The sequence below is a fragment of the Nicotiana tabacum genome, chromosome 9 (assembly GCF_000715075.1).
Source record: "Nicotiana tabacum cultivar K326 chromosome 9, ASM71507v2, whole genome shotgun sequence".
Taxonomy (NCBI): domain Eukaryota; kingdom Viridiplantae; phylum Streptophyta; class Magnoliopsida; order Solanales; family Solanaceae; genus Nicotiana; species Nicotiana tabacum.
In genome coordinates this window covers 20270446-20277319 of record NC_134088.1, presented here as the reverse complement: position 1 = coordinate 20277319, position 6874 = coordinate 20270446, and the positions used below count along the sequence as shown (strand labels likewise).

Genomic DNA, 6874 nt, shown 5'->3' with positions numbered 1-6874 from the left:
CTTATCATAACTTTGGACAACGATATTTGATATTTTTGAGATACCGTCAAATACTTCGGACATCTCTATACAATACAATTTTCATGAATTAAAAGTATTAAATTTATTAATTATAAATTTCAAGTTAAACGTCTCTATTTTCTCTACTAATTAACTTTGTCCATTTCTTAACGAAGTTTCACACAGGATGAAAGGATATCTTTTTATTCTTTAATATTTAATTAAAAAGAAAAGATCAAAGACGACTTGGACTTGGACTTGGACATTTCAAAGTCGTTGGTTACGCGTCAACCAACTTGCATCGTAACAAGTGTCTTGTCTCTTGACAATTCCATTTTGATTAATTCGTGCATATAGACTTCTTTAGAGATAGTAAACAAAAACCCTTGATAAGAAGCGTTTTTCGTTAAATGGGTCCTAAACAATGAAAATTTGGATTAGTTGGGCTACTAAATTTTGCATACAGATGATTATACCTAAAAAAAAAAGAAACGTGTTGTATATTTATTGTAGTTATTATAAACACTGATATTTATTTTTTTATTTTGATTTATTGGTGCAGATAGACTTAATCCTGAGAAGTACTATATTCGTTTTAGGAAGTTAGGAATTTGGCAGAATTATTGAAACTGTTCCAACATCCAATAAGGAGCAGTTCAACTCCCAAAAATGCCACTTGTCTGGACCAAATCTTTCTAATTCCACTACCTCCTTTCATTTAGCTCATTATATATATATATATATATATATATATATATATATATATATATATATATATATATATATATATATATATATATATATATATATATATATATATATATATATATATATATATATATATATATATATATATATATATATATATATATATATATATATATATATATATATATATATATATATATATATATATATATATATATATATATACTAATTAGCTCTATAAATACAACCTAGTATTGAACAAATGTTCAAACAGAAACTCTGAAACTTAGCAGTTATTTTTGTTATATACATCAGCTACAAAAGAGGATAATTATATTATAGCAACAAAGATCCAATTGGGGCTACCTGAAAACACAAAAAAATATGGTTACAAGGATGAATATTGCAAGAATTGCACTAGTATTAGTTGTTGTTTTGGCGTCGTTGCCGGGGAAAATAACAGCAGTTGATCATGTGGTTGGCGATAGTAGTGGTTGGGGAATTCCTTCAGGTGGCCCTTCAACTTATGCCAATTGGGCTTCACAACGTACCTTCGGAGTCGGTGATACTTTAGGTATGTATTGTTACAACACCTCTTTCTCTTATTGTTAGTGCGCTATTTGAGATAGTTGAAAAAAAATATAATGATAAAAAACTTTGAATCAATAATAATTCGTTAAACGTTGTTGCTAGTAGGTATATTACACTTACTAATTAGCAGTTGTAAGGGTAACATGTCCTTATCCCGAGATGAGTAGATACAAAATCTCGTCCGTTTAAAAGGTTACTTGAACCCACAGTCGAATTTTGATCATTGTCACTCGTTAGGACTCCCAATATGATTGATTTGAAGGAGCTCCAGCCACTCTATAATTTTCCTTTCTTGTTCAAAGTTAAGATATAGTATAGAGATGACTAATTTGGCTTTTGATTCAATCTTTACTATTGAAGAGGAGGTGCAAGTTCATTGAGTTCATGTCAAAAGAGCTTACTCATCTATGTTGGTGAGGAGTAGTTAAAAGTACTTTTGAATGCTAGAGCCACTGACATGTCAAAGTCTGAGAGATAAAAATTGCTCCAAATTTCTATTATGGGGTCAAGATCATACATCCCAGTTAGGCTTAGGTGCTATGAAAATTTCTCAAATCTTGAATTTTGTAAAAAGAAAGACCAACATAGACAAAAAAAATAAAAAAGGATTTCCAAAGCAATCTTTAATATATGCTCTTGTAATTTCTCTGAGACAAACCATCAAGGCTAACTAATTGTATGTGCATTCACCACCTATATCATCAATAACTCCATCATCGACGTTTGAATTATCTACTAGGAGTCTTTTAGTCCTGTCAAAGATTTGTATGCCAGTAGAAATATAGAAAACTTGTGGTGCTTTTTAGTTTTTTATTTTTTAAATAATATTGGACTGTGAGGATTGAGCTTAAATGAAGCGATATAAACAGTGAAGATCCATATAATCGATCCCAACTTGCTTGGGACTGAGCCGTACTTGTTGTTGTAGCTGTTGGTATCAGAATTGTAACATTTTGCAATATTCCTAGACTGAAACTCAATATTTCAAATTTCTCAATTTCAAATTTTGCAGTGTTCAACTTTGCAACTGGAGCACATGATGTAGCCAAAGTCACAAAGAGTGCATTTGATTCTTGCAGCTCCACAGGTCCTGTTACTCTTATAACTGTTGGACCAGCCAATATTACTCTGAATTCCACCAGGAACAGAATATTTCATTTGCACTTTTGGCCAACATTGTTCTGCTGGCCAAAAACTAGCCATCAATGTTACAGCATCTTCCACTCCTACTCCTAGTCCTGCACCCTCCCCTACAACCACCCCCGTTCCATCACCCGTCCCGACCCCTACGCCTACCACTGCACCGACTCCTTCCTCTACGCCTACCCCTACGCCTACGCCTTCCCCGACCCCAATGCCAATGCCAACGCCAACGCCAAGTCCATCGCCATCAATGGGACCATCTGCACCAACTCCTAGTCCTAGTGGCGGTTCAGGTGCTTCGCCATCGTCCTCACCTCCCACTAGCCCGATCACACCGGGGACTACTCCTTCACCCGAGACACCTCCCGAAGGACTAATTCCTCCACCGGCTCCTAGCTCTGCCCCGAGAAACTTCTTTGCTCATGCCTTGATCATGTTCATGTCTATTGCCATTAGTATAATGTGGTAGATTCTTGTATATATAATCGGACTTTTCTATCATGAAGGAGCTTCTAGTGATTTGAGTTATTTATTTTCCATATGAGTTTATATCATTATAGGACATAATGATCATTGTTTACTTGTAATATTTATTTATTGAGTAACTAGTGATTGTGTGAGTTTTTATAGAACAGTCTCGTTTCAGTTGTGAGTAATATTCTCGAATTTCTGTACCAATTTAGAGTTCCATAACTTCTGATATCAAATTTTGGCAATTAAGACAGAGAAATGGTGGTTTGATAGTACAATAAGGTATCTATATTGACTTTTCATTTCCCCCTAATTATTTTAGACAAACAAAATCCTAAAAAATAGATCTTCATACTGAAAAGTGAAAACACAGAAACTAGAGCTAGAGAATGGCTTCAAGTTCAAATTCAGTTGCACCAAGAGTGACCATTGTGCTGAGGATCAAAAGTTGGCATTCCGACTCGGAGGCAGATTTTGCAGAGTTCAACTGAATCAATTGTTTTCTGCTCGAACTATATATTCTAAGAGAAAATTTGAAAATGTATACCTATAATAAATTCACACTTAAATGAAGACTAACTATCATACTTTCTCTACTCCTATACCCATTTATCTGATCCATCAAATCTACAAAAGCTACATTTCTCATATCTGTTACCAATTTACCATGTTTACGACCGGAGGAGGTTTCAGGATTTAAATTTTATAGGTTCAGTTCGTAATTCTACCACATTCCATCTAATTTAATGGGTTCAAAATTTATTATTTGTATATAATTAATAATTTTTTGAGCAAATATATAGGGCATGAGCAAAACCTATGGGTTTAGATGAACCTATAGTGTCACACCCCAACCTCGGAAGGTGTGACCGGCACACACCACCCGAAGGTGCGTGCGAACCGACATCCTCACGTAAAACCTTAAACGTAAAATCTGGACTACTGAGTCTCCATATATATAATGTCAGAATTAATAAATGCTCATAATTGGTTGTGGATGAAACATTAACATTTTTTTATATACATGCCACTGTTGACAACAGAGTCATACACATACATCTTAACACTAGTCTACAAGCCTCTAAAAGTGCCGATAACATATACATATATGTATAACTTGGTCGGGACAGGGCCCACCGTACCCCAAAACAACCGAAATATGTACTCCAGTACCTATTGACTTCTGGACAGCTACTCCGAAGAAGTGGAGTGCAGTGACCAATAGTTGGAATAAACACCCTACTGGGGAGGGACGTTACCAGGTCTATTTGTACCTGTAGGCATGAACAACGTGCCCCAAGAAAAAGGGCGTCAGTACGAAAGATGTACTGAGTATGTAAAACAGATAATATTGGTAAACCAAAGGCATAACATAAGAGATAATAATGCACAAGTTTTAAACTGATTATCATAGACAAGCCACTAGGGTAGTATACTGCTACAACCATGAATCATGAATGTATGTAAGCTTTTGTAAATGAGATAATACATAAGATGCACCCTGTACTTGCGCGAAAAAATCAGTTTCACACTTAAACTTTACGGGTGTCCATTACCTCCTTATACTTGTCCGAGGTAAATTTAATACCTCCTTGCCGGACCCAAAATCTCTCCTGAATTGAGCAGTGAAATACACTCGCGTCACATACCTTCCACGTCATAAAATTTTTAATTTTTTTTCCACAAAAGTTCCTTACTTATCTTCTTTACACCCCTCCCCCAAAACAAACTCACCCACATGCTTTACCTTCTCCTAAAAGAAAAGGTCTTTCTCTGAAAAAGAGAGATACAGATCTACATAAATAATTGGATAAAATTGTAAAGTTCGATTGCAAACAAAGAAGCACCGGTAAGCTTTTGGCCAAAAAAAGTTTTCCGGCAACCTTTTCTTATCTCCAATTTCTTCGTCAATTAGTCCAATCTTTTTACCTAAAAAAACCCTTGCCAAAACCTAAACATTAAAACTAAAAAGAAGATGGAGGACTTCATTGGCAAATATTTCCGGTCGGAGAGGTTTTTAAGGTTCTTAACACAGTAACCTCATCTCTCATATATCTTTTCTCTTCCAACAAAGCCTCGCTAAAATTTTTAAATGGGATGAAGACCTTATTTTCATAGAACAGGTAAAGTTAGCGGAAGTCAGGTAATGATGGAGCCATTTGGTGAGTAGTGAGAAGGCGGGAAAGAAGAAACTAAAGAAAGAAAATAAAAAATAATAAAAAGAAAAAGTAAAAAGACAGGAGGCCCACCAAAAATTAATTATGATAATTAGTTCCATAACATCCAATAGAAAAAAATATGTGTATAGTTTAATCCACGTTTGATATTTTTTTTTTATGATCCACGTGCATTTAGGAATGGAGAATTATTTTCACTGCCACATCAGCTTTTGGGAGGTATTAAATTCACTTTGGACAAGTATAGGGAGGTAATGCGACGCCCGTAAAGGTTAAGCGTGAAACTGATTTTTCTGCCGAAGTACAGGTTGCATCTTATGTATTATCCCTTTGTAAATCGAGTCACTCATTGTATATATATATATATATATATATATATATATATATATATATATATATATATATATATATAGTATGTAAAATAGATAACGTGTGTAAATCAAAGGTATACCATAAGAAATAAAAACACATAACATGCATTAATTACAACATACACACACACACACACACACACATTCAGCCACTCTTTGGAGCATATCATCATATTTCACTCCCTACCCAGCCTCATAGAAGACTCGGTTGTACCCGGCCTTAGAAGGTCTCGGCTATACCCCGGTCTTAGCAGAACTCGGCGTAACCGGCCTCAAGGGGACTCGGTAATCTCACACCACACATCTCCATACCCGGCCTCATAGAGGACTCAGTCGTACGCGACCTCATGATGTTGACTTTACCCGGCCTCAACAGGATTCAGCGTAGTCAGCCTCAAGAGGGCTCAGTAACCTCACATCACACATCATCGTACCCGGCCACACAAGGGCCCGGTAATATCTCATATCATGTCTCATCATACCTAACTGATCAGTGGTTGCACAATATGTGACGTACCCGACCGACTATAGCGTGGTTCGGTAAAGTAAAATAGATACATATATATATAAGTGCAATGCAAAGTCAATTTCAAGAGGTACTAAGATCCAACCGAGACCCGGTTATATTTTCCAACTTCAGGATACTTGGGAAAACTACAACTTGAGAAAAATGTTACCGATGAGAATGTATAAGAACAGAAGCAACGTTATCGGGAAGGTGATAAGTGTGAATTTTGATCACTTATTAGCACCTTTTTGCTTCTATTTTAGTCCAAAAGTATTGATTTATATTTTCAATACTAATGAAAGTGTGCAAATTGAAGGAATGTTGGAAATTTGGGCTCCCATAAAGAAATCCGACTAAAAAAGGAGTGTTCCAACTCACAAGGCAAGAAGGGGCACATAACATAAGATGTGCGGTTTGCAGAGGTATTTCTGCTGCCGCAGAAGAAAGTGCGGACCGCAAAAATTCCTCAGCGACCGCAAAACAAGTTAAGAAGCCCATCAGACTTTTAGTAGATGTGCAGACCGCACATGGATTGTGCGGCCGTAGAACATGGTCCGCACTAATAAAGAATTTAAAGTTCAGAGAGTGTGCAGATGACCAAGAGTTGAAGCCTTGCCTGAAGTGCGAACCACACAAGAATTGTGCGGCCGCAGGAGATGCATTGCAGCCGTAGACCAAATTGTGCGGTTGCAGAATCCAAGTCCTTGCAAGCTAAAGCAATCTACGGACCACACATGAAATTGTGCGGTCGCAGAACCTCAAGGGGCATTTTTATCAGCTAATTTTGGGCCACTATAAATAGACGAGAATCACATTTTTAGGTTAAGTTTTGAAGTTTAAGCTACTGTAGCCATTGTATTTTGCTATTTTAGGAAGTTTGTGACTATTTTGGGATTTAAACATCA

The 6874-nt window shown here is 36.1% G+C and overlaps 1 pseudogene; it reads left to right on the top strand.

The window, feature by feature from the left end:
* Nucleotides 1-944: 944 nt before the first annotated feature.
* LOC107768268 (uncharacterized) lies at nucleotides 945-3072 on the top strand (annotated as a pseudogene).
* The last annotated feature ends 3802 nt before the right edge of the window (nucleotides 3073-6874 follow it).